We start from the raw sequence: 19,787 nt of genomic DNA, 5'->3' as shown, positions 1-19,787 counted from the left end.
TCCGCTGTTAGCACCCCAGTCATATCAACATATCCAGGGTATTATTTATGCTTGTTCTTTAGACGTCAGAGACATACATATATCAAAACTCAGTCCATCATTGAAACGTTTGTATTAATGCAAGCGGTATGTTATTTCCCCTGCTAATATGTAACCAATAGCCAAGTTTAGGGTTAACTTCACAGCGCAGCTCCAAGTACGATCTCAGTGTATGCGTAACCCCTATTAACTTGCAGTTCAAACAGTTTACTTTTAACTTGTAATACGAGCGCAACCCACGAGCGCAAAAATCTTTCTTCTAGCGCAATTAAAGCTCAAACTGGAGCATTAATTTGCTCTCCACTCGTAATATGGCCCTTAATTAATGGTACTTCCTGGTTTAGACTTGCAACATTCCCTTTGGGGAAACAGTGGGTCAAATAAATTGTACTAAAATGCCTAAATAATGGTACCCGGGCCTTAGTTTGGGCAACCTTCAAAAGCTTGCCCCTCTGAGAAAGGCATCATAAGTTAAAGGGACATTGTTGTTAATGTCCCGCTCAGGAACCACAGAGAACTGCTGGTACAAAACGGGAAACATCTCTGGCATTCAGTCTGTGTGCAGCAAAGTCCTGAGCATGTCCTTTTTGTATATCATCCTCTATGCTCTTAAAGGACAGTGCACTGCAAAAAAAAAATTTTTTTCCCATAATGAGTTTCCCATTACTTGTTTTACAAGTGTAAAATGTATGAGAAATTGCTTCTTTATCATTATGTTTGTACATAAAATAGCTGTTTTGTTATTTGAAATCACAATGGGTTGAGCTTGCTTCTTTATATCATCTCTGTCTGTATACCAAAGCCCAATACCTACAGATAACAATTAAACATTATTATTTTATTACTTTTAACTCCCACTGAGATTGTAATTTCTTCTGCTTGCTGTGTTTACAGAGTATTTCTATATCCAAAACTTGAGTATAGAATTGTTGAGTATATGTAGGGATACCAGAGGTAAAATAAGCTATTTCAAATACCAAAATTAAGGCAAATTACCTATTTTGTAAACAATTTAATACACTCCAGCAGGTAATCAAACAAATTAAAGGAGAGAAAATGTGGGTACACTGTATCTTTAACTCCTTTTTTATATGTTTTGATTTCTTTCATTGTGCATTGATATATTTTGTGTACTATCCAGGAAGATTGTATTTACAATAATCATTTAAACCCAGTCACTAATCAGCAGATACTTCACTATAAGATGTGCATAATTTCCAATATTTTTTTTTATATCAGTATGAACAGCTTCTTACATTTTTTGATTTCATACAAACTTGTATAAGCATGTTTAATTGTCACTCTTCCCTGTGCATGAGAGAGAATGTTTTAAAGTAATATCTCTTTAAAAGATGACTGAGGTATCTATCAGGCTAAATCTTAAAGGGTCAGCCTTTAATTTGTTTTTTTTCATAGCAAGGTGAAAAATGGACAGACTTGAATATATGTGCCATAACATTTCTGTGTTACATGAATAGACAAATATAAAAAAAAAACATAGTGACCTGTTTCCAGAGATGGCAAGTGTGACCAGAGGAAGGTGAAAATGTCAGGATCTCTCGGACTCCCTGCTGTCATGTTGTGCAGGGGTCTAAATCAGACAGAGAGGATTTTAAAAACTTCTGTCCCACTCTCCAGAGATAAGATACGTTTCAGCGGAACAGAGTGACAGGTCCTACTTCCCTCCACCCGGCAGTCGCAAATGCGTCCTATGCTCCACATCAAGTCTCCTGGGACTATCATCCACTGTAGAATTTAGAGCTGCATGGAAACTCAGAAGTTAGGATATGCTCAGGGTATGTCCCTAACTGAGAGATCACCTTTATTGCCTATAAACATTTTTGGATGTTGTTGTTTTAAAGAGATATTAAAGTGCAAAAGGAAAATGCTCTATTGTGTTAAAGCAATTTATTATGGCACTGTTGCTTGCATATAACCCTGAAAATGTGTTAAACCCAAAGTTAAAGGGACACTGAACCCAAATCTTTTCGTCCATGATTCAGATAGAGCATGCAATTTTAAGAAACTTTCTAATTTACTCCTATTATCAATTTTTCTTAATTCTCTTGCTATCACTCGGCTAGATTACGAGTTTTGCGGTAAGAGCGGCTTGGTACTAACTTGCAAGTTATTGTCACCGCTCACTTACCTACAGCGCTGGTATTACAGGTTTACAAAAACCCGGCGTTAGCAGGCAAGAAGTGAGCGTAGAGCAAAATTGAGCTCCATACCGCACTCCAATACCAGCGCTGCGGTGAGCTGGTTTTACGTGATCATGCACGATTTCCCCATGGACATCAATGGGGAGAGCCGGCTGAAAAAAAAGCCTAACACCTGCAATAAAGGAGCGTAAAGCTCCGTAACGCAGCCCCATTGATTCCTATGGGGAAAGAAAATGTATGTTTACACCTAACACCCTAACATAAACCCTGAGTCTAAACACCCCTAATCTGCTGCCCCTGACATTGCCGACACCTACATTATACTTATTAACCCCTAAACTGCTGCTCAGGACATCGCAGCCACTATAATAAACATATTAACCCCTAAACTACCGTACCCCCACATCGCAAACACTAGTTAAATATTATTAACCCCTAATCTGCTGTCCCTAATATCGCCACCACCTACCTACACTTATTAACCCCTAATCTGCCGCCCCCAACGTCGCCGCCACTATACTAAATTTATTAACCCATAAACCTAACCCTAAGTCTAACCCTAACACCATCTAACTTTTATGTAATTAAAATAAATCTAAATAAAACCTACTATTAATAACTAAATAATTCCTATTTAAAACTAAATACTTACCTGTAAAATAAACCCTAAGCTAGCTACAATATAACTAATAGTTACATTGTATCTAGCTTAGGTTTTATTTTTATTTCACAGCTAAGTTTGTATTTATTTTAACTAAGTAGAATAGTTAGTAAATAGTTATTAACTATTTACTAACTACCTAGCTAAAATAAATACAAATGTACCTGTCATTTAAAATCTAACCTGTTTTACACTAACACCTAATCTTACACTACAATTAAATAAATTACATTAATTAAATACAATTAACTAAATTACACAAAATAAAAAAATGAATTATCAGATTTTTAAACTAATTACACCTAATCTAATAGCCCTATCAAAATAAAAAAGCCTCCCCCAAAATAAAAAAAACCCTAGCCTAAACTAAACTACCAATAGTGTAAGATAGGTTAGGTTTTATTTTACAGGTAAATTTTTATTTATTTTAGCTAGGTAGTTAGTAAATAGTTAACAACTATTTAGTAACTATTCTAACTAGTTAAAATAAATACAAACTTAGCTGTGAAATAAAAATAAAATCTAAGCTAGTTACAATGTAACTATTAGTTATATTGTAGCTAGCTTACGGTTTATTTTACAGGTAAGTATTTAGTTTTAAATAGGAATAATTTAGTTATTAATAGTAGGTTTTATTTAGATTTATTTTAATTACATTAAAGTTAGTGGGTATTAGGGTTAGGGTTAGACTTAGGGTTAGGTTTAGGGGTTAATAAATTTAGTATAGTGGGGGCGGCAGATTAAGGGTTAATAAATGTAGGTAGGTGGCGGTGATGTTAGGGGCGGCAGATTAGGGGTTAATAATATTTAACTAGTGTTTGCGATATGGAAGTACGGCGGTTTAGGGGTTAATATGTTTATTATAGTGGCGGCAATATCCGGAGCGGCAAGACTCGTAATACCAGCGGTAGTGAAAAAGAGCCTTAATGCTGCTTTTTCACTCATACCGCAAAACTCGTAATCTAGCCGTTTATTTGAAAATCATGAATGTAAATCTTAGCAGCCAGCCCAATTTAGGTTCAGCACCATGGATAGCGCTTGCTTATTGGAGGCTGACATTTACCCACCAATAAGCAAGCATAACCTAGGTTCTCAACCAAAAATTGGCCGGCTCCTATGCATCACATTCCTGCTTTTTAAATAACGATAGCAAGAGAACGATGAAAAATTGATAATAGGAGTAAATTAGAAAGTTGCTTAAAATTGCATGCTCTATATGAATCATTAAAGAAAAAACATGGGTTCAGTGTCCCTTTAAATTCAGATCCAGAGTAGCAATGCACATCTGGGAGCTAGCTGTTCACATCTTGTGAGCCAATGACAAGAGACAAATGTGTGTTGCCACCAATCACCAGCTAGCCCCTAGTAGTGCATTGGTGTTGCTGAGACTACCTAGTTATTCTTTTTAACAAAGGATACCAAAAGATGAAAGTACATTTGATAATTTAATAAATGATAAAATTGCATGTTCTACCAGAATCATGAAGTTTATTTTAAATGCTAATGTCCCTTATTTTTGCAATAATAAGGGTTAAACAAATTATATTTGCATGTTACTGGTACAAAGGAGATTAAATGAATGTTCTGTGCATTACTGGCAACCAAGGGAATAAATCACTACTCTGTCTACATTTTTAGCATAAAGGAGGTAATTCTATAACTCATTGTTGGCATAACAGCCTTCATCATCAGAGCTAAGATTTGTTTTAATAAATCTGTCTTAAAGGGTATTACAAGATCATACATCTGAGCTAATGTTTTATTGATCACATGACTGGCATGCAGACAAGCATCTGAACTGAGGTGCTCTTTTTGCCGAATAAGTGAGGTCTCATTTGTACATATGTCAGGTGTAAAGGGGCCATCTATCATGCTAGTATGTATAAGGGTGTAGGGTCATCCATTCAATCTAAGGTTTTAAACTGTTTCAAAAAAGTGGATTAATTGGTCTGTAGCTGCCATTCATTTGATCTGATGATTTATTTAGATAAATCTAAAAGAGTGTATAAGAACTTCTGATCAGATGCTTTATTTGGGTACATTGCTGGAATAATAAGCTAATGGGGCCATGGATTTAACCCAGGGTATATTTTGGGCACATTGATGGTATAAAGTGAATGCAGGAACCGTGCTTCCTAGCTAAGATATTATATGGATAACAAGTTGGCATAATATAATTGATTCAGAAGGGTAAGTTAGCGTCACCATATGTAAGTATTTTGGAGGCACTCTAGTCTTTCTGGAAGGAGTGGAACAAGCACAAGGTATTTTACAGCAAATGCTGTCAAATGTAATAATGAATGTAATGTATATTACACAATTCCCTAATTAAAGGGATATAAAAGTCTGTTTCAATGTTTTAATAAAAAGCACTATTCAGTGGTTTATACTTAATTGAAATAATTCCAATATGCATTATTCATAATTTTAAAGGATTTTACCTTTTATTTCTTATTTTTTAGCATAATTTGAGCAGGGTCCATTACTTCCTTTACGGTATAAGTAAAGTCTGTCCAGTAAAGGACTGTGAGGTTGGAAAGTGACTTAGTATAAACACTGCCCCAACCCAGAGGGTGAAACCAAGGATGTGACAAATCCAGGTGTAGGACAAGCTCATAGTCAGTTCAGGCCAAAGGTCAAACCATGCGGTAAAGACAGTAGAGAATTGGTTTCCAAAAGAGAAAACAAAGTTCAGGCCAAGGTCAAAAACTTGTAGGAAGAATCACAGCAGCAAAACAGAGTACAAAGAAATGTCTAGAAACCATTAGAAGTCGTCAACAGGAACAGCAATCACATAGAGGCTATAATTAGCAAACCCAGGAACAGTCCTATACACGGGCGCTAACTGCGGGGACTGGGTGCCATAAATACAGTAGTAGAAGGCAGGCTAACCAGACATGAAATTAGTTCCACTCCCAGAAGTAAAGACAGAATAGTGTGGTGGATAACGAGGTCGGGTGATGCGCATTATAGGCAGGACCTGATGTGCGATAAGCCATCGCTAAGCAATAAGACGTGCGCCTAAAATAACCTAGATCAGGGGTTATCAAACTTCTCATCTTCCTAACAGGCCAGATTTTCAAACAGGCAGAATAGTAAACATGGTTATTATCCTGCTTTCATCCAAGGTAATTCTTAAAATCTGGCCTGTTAGGGAGGTCTGAGGACTGGTTAGAAAGCCTCTGACCTAGATAAATCAATATTTAATCAACTGATTCTATGAGCAGAGCACCTAGAGCTCGCTTCTGTTACAACACCCCCCCCCCCCAGCTATCAGTAACACACATAGAAGAATTGATTAAACAAGTATGAGGCAGCTATACACATACAGCTATCAGTACCACACATATAAGTATTGATTAAACAAGTATGAGGCAGCTATACACATACAGCTATCAGTAACACACATAGAAGTATTGATTAAACAAGTATGAGGCAGCTATACACATACAGCTATCAGTAACACACATAGAAGTATTGATTAAACAAGTATGAGGCAGCTGCTATCAGTAACATTTGGATTTTTGTAACCCAGGCAGATTTTATGTCTTTTAACTATAGGTTATATTTTTGTAGTTAATTAAAAATTCCTGTTCTTTACCTCTGTCATTCTTATTTGTACTGTTCTGTTAGCACTTGCTACCAAAGTTCCACCATTTAGCAATATGGCAGTGATCTTTTTTTTTTTACTCTACCTCCTTCAGAGAGAATTGACCCTAGGCATATGCTTTAGGCACATAGAGGATCAGTACTTTCCGGAGGAAGTCATTTTGGAAAGGTTTCCATAAGCTATAGCCTTTTTTAAAGCATTCCATAAAACAGTGTATGTGCCAGACCTGTTAGTAACTATTTTCAAGTCCTTAGCTATTTATTAAAGTCATAAATGTTTAGCTAAAAACATTACACCACACACCTCATTATAAAAGCACACAAACAAGGTAATTACTGTAAAATATAAATAGGAAGCAGTTCTTACTGCATGAGGGTGGGTTCATTGGGGTGGTAATTAAAGTCTTATTAGTTAACAAATGCATTGCTATAATAGGACACTATAAAGAATATATTAGAATAATCTCTCTACAACCAATCAATACAGAAGGCTAATACTGCTATGTGTCTTTATAAGGGGGGGGGGGGGGTAATAACTGCTTTATAGCCTAGATTACAAGTGCAGTGCTACTGATAATACTCTATCCAAATCATGAAAGAAAATGTTGGGGTTTTCTGTCCCTTTAACGCACCTTTAGCTTCAGAACTGTTGTTCTAGCAGACCTTCGGGTTAGAGTGTGAGCGCACACCACAGAAGTCTATGGGGCATGGCCACACTGTCTGACCTACATATGTTAATATGCCTGAGTCTTTTGCTTGCCTGCTAACATTTTACTTTCAACTCGTAATAACAAGCACAATTGATTAAACTTGAGCTCAAAAGTGCTTATATTTTTCCACTCCGCTTGTAATCTTGCCCTATCTGCATCTGGCAGGGAAAAAGATAATTAAAGGGACAATAAAGTCAAAATTAAACTATCATGAGTCAGATTGAGCATGCAGTTTTAAACAACTTTCCAGTTTACTTCCAGTATCCACTTTGCTTCCTTTTCTTGGAATCCTTTGTTGAAAAGCACACCTAGGTAGGCTCAAGAGCAGCAATACACTGGGAATCCAGTTGGCTCACTCAGGAATAAATTACAGGTGCCGCACTAATTTATGTACGCAAGTGATGTTTTTTTTTTCCATTTTGCATGCAATAGCGTATGTATTAAAGTAACCATGTTTGCGAGAGCGCAATCACATTTTACGCTCGTAAGGTTAGCGTGACTGAAACCCTTTCGTAAAGAGTAGTGCGTTTAAAAAAAGTTGCACTAAGTACAACATAAATACATTCAAAATTACAGTTACACTCATATTAACACTAGTTAATACAAACTATTCACATACATATTAATAAAAGTTATAAGGGCTCAAAGGTATATATGGTATATGACAAGGTGTTTGACTGCAAAGGACTATAATGTATATATACATACATATGCATGTCTAAATATATGTGTTTGTATATATATATATATATATATATATACTGTATATACATACATACATATATGTATATATGTGTGTACTTATGAATGTATGTGTTTTATTGTATATGTATTGTACATATTGCCCATTCCACTGTTCGTCATCTACAGAACAATGTAATTTTATTGTAAATATATATTTCTAAATATATGTGTATATACCAATACCTGTATATCTATTCCTATAGATATATAGGTAAAGATAAATATTTTCAATTCACAGTATCACATATATATATATTTAATAATAAAATTATTGTTTTTTCTATGTGAAAAAAATAAAAATGGAAAATATGTGTAATGTGATTCATGTTTTACAATTTAGGTCTAACGTGGTGTTGAGATACCACACATGAAGAACGACTAATCTTACATTGCATTGTTGTAATATTACATATAAAATATTTTAAATAAATGTAATAATTATTAAAAAATTATTAAAAATACTGTAAAAAATGCTAAATAATCAATAGCTTATATATTTGTATATATTTTACAATATGTATAACAAATTTTAATAATTATTATTAATTTGTTTAATATTTTATATATACTATTTCAATAACCCGATGTAAGATTAGTCATTCTTCATGTGGGCTAACACGACACCGCATTAGACCTAAATCGCAAAACACGAATTACATTATGCATATTTTACATTCCTATGCTTTTCACATAGAATTTTTGTTTTCATTTTTATTATTAAATATATATTTATATATATGTGTGATACTGTTAATGTAAAATATATATGTATTCCTATATACTTATATACACATATATTTAGAAATATATATATTTACAATACAAATTACATTGTTCTGTATGTGAAGAACATTGGAATGTGAAATATTAATAACTGCTATCTTGTTAGCGCATGAGTGATAGGTGTTTTTTCTTCTGCCCTCTCCATTGACATCTGTTGTGATACTTGGTTAGCGCATCAGGTTTTGCTCGCATGCATACTTTTTACTTTCAACTTGTGATACTAACCCAAACCAAAGTGCACAAAAAGCTTACTTCTAGCGAAGTTTACGCTCAAGCGAAATCGTTAAATAGCGTGTCACTTATAATCTGGCCCTCAATTCATTCTACTAGATTAAAGTAGTGCACTGTTGTTCCTTCAACAAAGAGTATGGAGCTAATCTGATAATAGAAGCCAATTGTAAAGTTGTTTAAAATGGTATATTCTGTCTGAATCATGAAGGAAAAAGTTTGGTTTCATGTCCCTTTAAATGTATTGCCTATGGAATGGTTTAATCACTGCTTGGTTGGAAGGAGTTAATAGATATAATTACTGTGAGAAATAAATATTCTAAAAACATGAATTAGCAAATGAGAGAGAGAGGGTGGGTGGCAAATGTGTGTGTCTAGGGCAACATAAATATGGTCCTTAGACCATGCCAGCTTTGGTTTTCCTTTTAAATTCTATATTCTCATACTAAAAAGAATGCGTCAATGATTTTGTTATTATACATAATTCATTTTGCTCCAAATGGTCTACATCTAGCTAAATGCATTCTAATGCTCCTTTTAGCCCTGTAAAATTGTTCTGCTCATTGTGGCTTCTGTTTGGCCTTTTCAGAGCTGTGAACATTGGAAAATTGATTATTTCCAACAAAAATGCTATGAGGGAGACAGCTGTTCATGATGTTTTTTTATATAAATGTCAATACTGTGATCATTTCCTGGCAATACAAAAGTGATAAGCTTCCATTTCCTTGAGCCTATTAGTTGCTTCTATGCTCAATACCTAGAAATAAATTGACCATTCCTCTTCCCAAGATGCACTTCTTCATCATTCATTAAAGGGACACTGAACCCATTTTTTTTTCTGTCATGATTCAGATAGTTGCTTAAAATTTCATGCTCTTTCTAATTTACTCCTATTATTAAATTTTCTTCGTTCTCTTACTATCTTTATTTTAAAAGCAGGAATGTAAATCTTAGCAGCCAGACCATTTTAGGTTCAGCACCATGGATAGCAATTGCTAATTGGAGGCTTACATTTACCCACCAATAAGCAAGAATAACCCAGGTTCTCAACCAAAAATGGGCCGGCTCCTATGCATCACATCCCTGCTTTTTAAATAAAGATAGCAAGAGAACAAAGACAAATTGATAATAGGAGTAAATTAGAACGTTGCTTAAAATGTCATGCTCTATCTGAATCATGAAAGAAAAAAATCTAGGTTTAGTGTCCCTTTAACCTGGCTTGGTGCTCTCATGATTTCAGCTTGGCCAACCGCCAAGCAGAGCAGACGCTTTTACACAGAGCTCTACAAACTAGTCCTATATTGAACTACTAAATGCCATTACTCCCTAGGCAACACCTTCATTTTTATCTCTATACACATGCCTTATTAAGGGGTGCTTGAAACAGCTCATTAGGCAGAGACTAGAGAAAGAAAGCTCCAACACAAAGCTCCAGTATGAAGCGGCTCTGAACCTCAGAAGAACAAGCCGCCATCTTAGGCCTTATCTTCTTACTTATTAAGGCTGATTAATCCACGGCATCACTGCACAGCAAGTCGCAAGCTCATAAACTAACGGGATAAGACCTGGACCTGCAACCAGAATTTCCCTAATCTTAATTCTACTGCACCTGCTTTGCCTAGTGATTTTCTCTTTATTGTTACGCTCTGAGCTGCGGAACCCCCCCTCCTTACCCCTCTCCCCCCTCTATTTTCCCACTGGTGTCGGGACTGAGAGCTACTGAAAGACAGCTACAGGGGACAGTCTAGATAACACTCTCAGGACGCAGCCTACATACTGTTACCTCACCTCTTGCAGAGATATGGCACCTCCGGTACAAGAGGAAGACAGGATGCTGCATCAATTGGCGTCCCACTACACTGATCTTCAGCAAAGCCTCTGGGCACTCAGGGATCTTGCCAAATGCCTTCCACAACAAGCCTTGAGGGAGACTCCGCAACAGAGGATTGTTGTGACCCTCCAAGAAATCGTATGAAAGCACTACGTAAGTCTCAGAGAACAGTCTACTGCCAAACAAGCTTTAACGACTGCGGGTACATCACCGCACGCTGAGACTTTGAACTTTGGGCCATTCTCTCGGCTCGCAGTCACCCTGAGATTAAATCATTTTTGGGAGCAGTTAAGAACGGCCCACACACTACTTCACTACGGGAGTCCCCCAGACATGAATCAAAGAAAATACCCCTAAGACTCTTAACACTACCTAAGAATAACTGTGGCCCACTATACTGTCCTACCCAGAACCTCCCTGTCAGGGCATATCAGAGATCTGGAGGAATCATTGACCCAAACTTATGCCTCAGTTTCATATTGTCTTCTTTGCCCAAGATCTGGTGTGGGTTAAGGGTTCTGGTCAGCATATACAGTCTGCTAGATATAGCTCTAGTCACTGATAATTTTCTCCTATTTTTTACATGCCCCCTTTCCCTTATTATTTGTCTATTTGAAAGGGGCAGAAGGAACTGCAGATTAACTTCTAGGTGCTCCTAATAAACCTCTTAGTATTCCCTCTTAACCGATAACCGTAAGACATGGTAGTCCCTTTAGGTATGCCCCATATAATATTACTCTGATCACTCATTCCCTCTCCATGTTTTCCCCCTCCCAGGGTATGTTGTGTATTTATGTTTCTAACATGTCCGTTGGGCTATACATACTCATATTTATACTCTATCACACTTAACCATTGCAATGCTGGTATCTAGAAGTCTATTCTTCACATGTTTGTTCTATAAGATGTACTTTGGATATGGCTTCTGGTACTTGGAGTCTCTATGGCCTAGATTTGGAGTTCGGCGGTAGCCGTCAAAACCAGCGTTAGAGGCTCCTAACGCTGGTTTTGGCCGCCCGCTGGTATTTGGAGTCAGTGATTAAAGGGTCTAACGCTCACTTTTCAGCCGCGACTTTTCCATACCGCAGATCCCCCTACGCCATTTGCGTATCCTATCTTTTCAATGGGATCTTCCTAACGCCGGTATTTAGAGTCGTTTCTGAAGTGAGCGTTAGAGCTCTAACGACAAAATTCTAGCCGCCTGAAAATAGCAGGAGTTAAGAGCTTTCTGGCTAACGCCGGTTCATAAAGCTCTTAACTACTGTACCCTAAAGTACACTAACACCCATAAACTACCTATGTACCCCTAAACCGAGCTCCCCCCACATCGCCGCCACTCGATTAAAATTTTTAACCCCTAATCTGCCGACCGCCACCTACGTTATACTTATGTACCCCTAATCTGCTGCCCCTAACACCGCCGACCCCTATATTATATTTATTAACCCCTAACCTGCCCCCCACAACATCGCCGCCAGCTACTTAAAATAATTAACCCCTAATCTTCCGACCGCAAATCGCCGCCACCAACGTTATCCCTATGTACCCCTAATCTGCTGCCCTAACATCGCCGACCCCTATATTATATTTATTAACCCCTAATCTGCCCCCCTCAACGTCGCCGACACCTGCCTACACTTATTAACCCCTAATCTGCCGAGCGGACCTGAGCGCTACTATAATAAAGTTATGAACCCCTAATCCGCCTCACTAACCCTATCATAAATAGTATTAACCCCTAATCTGCCCTCCCTAACATCGCCGACACCTAACTTCAATTATTAACCCCTAATCTGCCGAGCGGAGCTCACCGCTATTCTAATAAATTGATTAACCCCTAAAGCTAAGTCTAACCCTAACACTAACACCCCCCTAACTTAAATATAATTTTTATCTAACAAAATAAATTAACTCTTATTAAATAAATGATTCCTATTTAAAGCTAAATACTTACCTGTAAAATAAATCCTAATATAGCTACAATATAAATTATAATTATATTATAGCTATTTTAGGATTAATATTTATTTTACAGGTAACTTTGTATTTATTTTAACCAGGTACAATAGCTATTAAATAGTTAAGAACTATTTAATAGTTACCTAGTTAAAATAATAACAAATTTACCTGTAAAATAAATCCTAACCTAAGATATAATTAAACCTAACACTACCCTATCAATAAAATAATTAAATAAACTACCTACAATTACCTACAATTAACCTAACACTACACTATCAATAAATTAATTAAACACAATTCCTACAAATAAATACAATTAAATAAACTAGCTAAAGTACACAAAATAAAAAAGAACTAAGTTACAGAAAATAAAAAAATATTTACAAACATAAGAAAAATATTACAACAATTTTAAACTAATTACACCTACTCTAAGCCCCCTAATAAAATAACAAAGCCCCCCAAAATAAAAAATTCCCTACCCTATTCTAAATTAAAAAAGTTACAAGCTCTTTTACCTTACCAGCCCTGAACAGGGCCCTTTGCGGGGCATGCCCCAAGAATTTCAGCTCTTTTGCCTGTAAAAGAATAAATACAATACCCCCCCCCCAACATTACAACCCACCACCCACATACCCCTAATCTAACCCAAACCCCCCTTAAATAAACCTAACACTAAGCCCCTGAAGATCTTCCTACCTTGTCTTCACCATCCAGGTATCACCGATCCGTCCTGGCTCCAACATCTTCATCCAACCCAAGCGGGGGTTGGCGATCCATAATCCGGTGCTGAAGAGGTCCAGAAGAGGCTCCAAAGTCTTCCTCCTATCCGGCAAGAAGAGGACATCCGGACCGGCAAACATCTTCTCCAAGCGGCATCTTCGATCTTCTTCCATCCGGTGCGGAGCGGGTCCATCTTGAAGCAGGCGACGCGGATCCATCCTCTTCTTCCGTTGTCTCCCGACTAATGACGGTTCCTTTAAGGGACGTCATCCAAGATGGCGTCCCTCGAATTCCGATTGGCTGATAGGATTCTATCAGCCAATCGGAATTAAGGTAGGAATTTTCTGATTGGCTGATGGAATCAGCCAATCAGAATCAAGTTCAATCCGATTGGCTGATCCAATCAGCCAATCAGATTGAGCTCGCATTCTATTGGCTGATCGGAACAGCCAATAGAATGCAAGCTCAATCTGATTGGCTGATTGGATCGGCCAATCGGATTGAACTAGATTCTGATTGGCTGATTCCATCAGCCAATCAGAAAATTCCTACCTTAATTCCGATTGGCTGATAGAATCCTATCAGCCAATCGGAATTCGAGGGACGCCATCTTGGATGACGTCCCTTAAAGGAACAGTCATTCGTCGTTCAGTCGTCGGTCCGGATGGATGTTCCGCGCTGGAGGTCTTCAGGATCCTGCCGCTTCGCTCCGGATGGAAGACCATAGAAGATGCCGCCTGGATGATGACTTCAATCGGATGGAAGATCCTCTTCTGCCCCGCTTGGATGAAGACTTTGACCGGATCATGGACCTCTTCAGCCCCCGCTTGGGCTTGGATCAGGACATCGGAGGAGCTCTTCAGGACGGATCGGTGAACCTGGATGGTGAAGACAAGGTAGGAAGATCTTCAGGGGCTTAGTGTTAGGTTTATTTAAGGGGGGTTTGGGTTAGATTAGGGGTATGTGGGTGGTGGGTTGTAATGTTGGGGGGGGGGGTATTGTATTTATTCTTTTACAGGCAAAAGAGCTGAAATTCTTGGGGCATGCCCCGCAAAGGGCCCTGTTCAGGGCTGGTAAGGTAAAAGAGCTTGTAACTTTTTTAATTTAGAATAGGGTAGGGAATTTTTTATTTTGGGGGGCTTTGTTATTTTATTAGGGGGCTTAGAGTAGGTGTAATTAGTTTAAAATTGTTGTAATATTTTTCTTATGTTTGTAAATATTTTTTTATTTTTTGTAACTTAGTTCTTTTTTATTTTTGGTACTTTAGCTAGTTTATTTAATTGTATTTATTTGTAGGAATTGTGTTTAATTAATTTATTGATAGTGTAGTGTTAGGTTAATTGTAGGTAATTGTAGGTAGTTTATTTAATTTTTTTATTGATAGGGTAGTGTTAGGTTTAATTATATCTTAGGTTAGGATTTATTTTACAGGTAAATTTGTTATTATTTTAACTAGGTAACTATTAAATAGTTCTTAACTATTTAATAGCTATTGTACCTGGTTAAAATAATTACAAAGTTGCCTGTAAAATAAATATTAATCCTAATATAGCTACAATGTAATTATAATTTATATTGTAGCTATATTAGGATTTATTTTACAGGTAAGTATTTAGCTTTAAATAGGAATCATTTATTTAATAAGAGTTAATTAATTTCGTTAGATGTAAATTATATTTAAGTTATGGGGGTGTTAGGGTTAGGGTTAGACTTAGCGTTAGGGGTTAATACATTTATTAGAATAGCGGTGAGCTCCGCTCGGAAGATTAGGGGTTAATAATTGAAGGTAGGTGTCGGCGATGTTAGGGAGGGCAGATTAGGGGTTAATACTATTTATGATAGGGTTAGTGAGGCGGATTAGGGGTTAATAACTTTATTATAGTAGCGCTCAGGTCCGCTCGGCAGATTAGGAGTTAATAAGTGTAGGCAGGTGTCGGCGACGTTGAGGGGGGCAGATTAGGGGTTAATAAATATAATATAGGGGTCGGCGATGTTAGGGCAGCAGATTAGGGGTACATAGGGATAATGTAAGTAGCGGTGGTTTACGGAGCGGCAGATTAGGGGTTAAAAAAAATATGCAGGGGTCAGCGATAGCGGGGGGCGGCAGATTAGGGGTTAATAAGTGTAAGGATAGGGGTGTTTAGACTCGGGGTACATGTTAGAGTGTTAGGTGCAGACGTAGGAAGTGTTTCCCCATAGGAAACAATGGGGCTGCGTTAGGAGCTGAACGCTGCTTTTTTGCAGGTGTTAGGTTTTTTTTCAGCTCAAACAGCCCCATTGTTTCCTATGGGAGAATCGTGCACGAGCACGTTTTTGAGGCCGGCCGCGTCCGTAAGCAACTCTGGTATCGAGAGTTGCATTTGCGGTAAAAATGCTCTACGCTCCTTTTTTGGAGCCTAACGCAGCATTTGTTTGAACTCTCGATACCAGAGTTAAATTTATGGTGCGGCCAGAAAAAAGCCTGCGGAGCGTTAACAGCCCTTTTACCGCCGAACTCCAAATCTACGCCTATGTATGTAAATGGTTTCCACCATTGCAATGAGGTGGGCTAATATATGGTTTTTAAATGTTTGCATGCAATGTTCTATGATTGTATATAAGTAACTATGTTAGGGGATGCATCTTCTTTTACTTTACTGTACTGGTTATTGCCTTGATTGAATGTTCAGATTAGATAATGTACAGGGAGTGCAGAATTATTAGGCAAGTTGTATTTTTGAGGATTAATTTTATTATTGAACAACAACCATGTTCTCAATGAACCCAAAAAACTCATTAATATCAAAGCTGAATATTTTTGGAAGTAGTTTTTAGTTTGTTTTTAGTTTTAGCTATTTTAGGGGGATATCTGTGTGTGCAGGTGACTATTACTGTGCATAATTATTAGGCAACTTAACAAAAAACAAATATATACCCATTTCAATTATTTATTTTTACCAGTGAAACCAATATAACATCTCAACATTCACAAATATACATTTCTGACATTCAAAAACAAAACAAAAACAAATCAGTGACCAATATAGCCACCTTTCTTTGCAAGGACACTCAAAAGCCTGCCATCCATGGATTCTGTCAGTGTTTTGATCTGTTCACCATCAACATTGCATGCAGCAGCAACCACAGCCTCCCAGACACTGTTCAGAGAGGTGTACTGTTTTCCCTCCTTGTAAATCTCACATTTGATGATGGACCACAGGTTCTCAATGGGGTTCAGATCAGGTGAACAAGGAGGCCATGTAATTAGATTTTCTTCTTTTATACCCTTTCTTGCCAGCCACGCTGTGGAGTACTTGGACGCGTGTGATGGAGCATTGTCCTGAATGAAAATCATGTTTTTCTTGAAGGATGCAGACTTCTTCCTGTACCACTGCTTGAAGAAGGTGTCTTCCAGAAACTGGCAGTAGGACTGGGAGTTGAGCTTGACTCCATCCTCAACCCGAAAAGGCCCCACAAGCTCATCTTTGATGATACCAGCCCAAACCAGTACTCCACCTCCACCTTGCTGGCGTCTGAGTCGTACTGGAGCTCTCTGCCCTTTACCAATACAGCCACGGGCCCATCCATCTGGCCCATCAAGACTCACTCTCATTTCATCAGTCCATAAAACCTTAGAAAAATCAGTCTTGAGATATTTCTTGGCCCAGTCATGACGTTTCAGCTTGTGTGTCTTGTTCAGTGGTGGTCGTCTTTCAGCTTTTCTTACCTTGGCCATGTCTTTGAGTATTGCACACCTTGTGCTTTTGGGCACTCCAGTGATGTTGCAGCTCTGAAATATGGCCAAACTGGTGGCAAGTGGCATCTTGGCAGCTGCACGCTTGACTTTTCTCAGTTCATGGGCAGTTATTTTGCGCCTTGGTTTTTCCACACGCTTCTTGCGACCCTGTTGACTATTTTGAATGAAACGCTTGATTGTTCGATGATTACGCTTCAGAAGCTTTGCAATTTTAAGAGTGCTGCATCCCTCTGCAAGATATCTCACTATTTTTGACTTTTCTGAGCCTGTCAAGTCCTTCTTTTGACCCATTTTGCCAAAGGAAAGGAAGTTGCCTAATAATTATGCACACCTGATATAGGGTGTTGATGTCATTAGACCACACCCCTTCTCATTACAGAGATGCACATCACCTAATATGCTTAATTGGTAGTAGGCTTTGGAGCCTATACAGCTTGGAGTAAGACAACATGCATAAAGAGGATGATGTGGTCAAAATACTCATTTGCCTAATAATTCTGCACTCCCTGTAGTTAGAGGTAATGGATCACACAACAAGCAGCTTTAGTCCCTGACCTTAGACACCTACAAATTGATATAATTATCCCTCTACTCACACTATCTACCCTCTCATAACACTCTCTCTATTTCCTTCTATAATGTGAGCGGCTCTTTCCCGCTGCTTTTTCTCCCTTCTCTCTATTTCTCATGGCCTAAGAGTGGCCGTTACATAAGGTAACTTCCCACTTCTTTCTATTATTACAATAGAAAGGTAAAGAATATTTTGAATACAGACGTGGGGACCTTCTCTAAGTTAATACAACAAAAATGAAGTTCCATTTTATGTAGCTCATAGTTCCTTTTCCACATCATCAGGGCACTCTATGTGATGTCATCTACGCATGCTCACCTCACATAGTTATTCTTTTATGTTTACAAATGCACTAAACCTAAACATGTTGTTTGATATTTCAGATGGGTAAGTTCTCCCTTTTTATAGCCCAAAACTTTATTATTAGCACAGACTTGTGAGGTGGAGTTGTTTTCTCTGTTTTCCCTTTTAGAATGACCATCATGTCGCAACAATTATTTGTGGTGTTCTGTATTATTTTCCGCTGATGAGCGTACACTGTATATTGTATTTCTTTGAAACTTCAATAAAAAATGTTTATAAAAAAAAATATGTTATATATCTGATGATTGGGCATTCTCTATAAGACCAGGGATCATACCAAGGATGTTTAAAGGGACATTACACATCTTGAAATTACAAGATATTAGTGCTGCCTTCCTATATGCCAAGTTTTAAAATGTTTAGAACAAATTAACATTTTGTTTTTCTGCAATTGCTATTCAATAGCTAAACCCCACCTACCAATTTGTAGGAGCCAATCCGGGATTGCTTCTTGAGAAGACAAGGCTAGCCACAGTCATAACATTAGTATAAAGTGCCTTGTGTTACAAATGCTACGTGCTGAAGCCAATTTTTAAAATATGTGTAGCAGGGACAGCCTTGAGCTGTCTATTGTGTTCAATTCCACCTCTGAGAATGAGAAAATCCATTTTTTTAGAGGTAAATTATAGTGCATTCTTCTGCACTTCTTATTTTACAATCAGCATTAAAGGGACATTAAGAGTGTTTTTTAAACAATGTATAGTAATGCTTATTTTTTAATAACATTGTGCTGATTTTCAGACTCCTAAGCAAGCCCCAAAGTATCAGATGTAGACTGAAGTCAACAGACTCCTGCTTGCTCCTGTTTATGTAATCTGTCTTTTCACATGAAGGGGAGGGGGGAGTGTCTGCTCGCCCTGCTTTCCCAGCCCCTTTCACTGGGTGTCCCAGCCTAACCCCATCAACAGTGCTAAACTGGGAGCTTCTAAATACGTTTTTAAAAGTTTTTATACTGGATTTTTAGACCAATATCTGTGCACATTCTTCTTTATAGTAGTATCTATTACATGCAGTTATATGATAATTGGTGTACACTGTCCCTTTAACTTCCATCAGAATCCCTATGAGAAAAATTAGGAAAAAGAGAAAAATCTAGTTATACGGACATAAAAGTCAAAATAACATTTTATTGATTCAGATACAACATACAATTTAAAAACAAAATCCAATTTACTTCTGTTACCAAACTGGTGTCTTTCTCTTGGTATAGTTTGTTGAAATATGGCCCCTTTTCATGAGAGTAAACTGAGGTAGGCTCACATGACACTTTCCCTTTAAAGGGACACTCAAGTCAAAATAAAACTTTCATTATTCAGATAGAGCTGCAATTTTGAACAACTTTCCAATTTGCTTCCATTAACAAAATATGTACAGTCTTTTTATATTTAAATGTTTTGAGTCACCAGCTCCTACTGAGCATGTGCAGAATAAAGTGTGTATGCATTTGTGATTGGCTAATGCCTGTCACATGGTACGTGTATGCATTTGTGATTGGCTGATGGCTGTCACATGGTACAGGGGGAGTGGAAATAGACATAACTTTTAAAATTGTCAGAAAAAAAAATCTACTACTCATTTGAAGTTCAAACTAAGTGCTATTGCATTGTCTTGTTATCTTGCATTTGTTGATTATGCAAATCTACTATGTTGACTGGTCCTTTAAGG

The sequence above is a fragment of the Bombina bombina genome, chromosome 2 (genome assembly GCF_027579735.1).
Source record: "Bombina bombina isolate aBomBom1 chromosome 2, aBomBom1.pri, whole genome shotgun sequence".
NCBI lineage: Eukaryota > Metazoa > Chordata > Amphibia > Anura > Bombinatoridae > Bombina > Bombina bombina.
Note: the sequence above shows the minus strand (reverse complement) of the source record.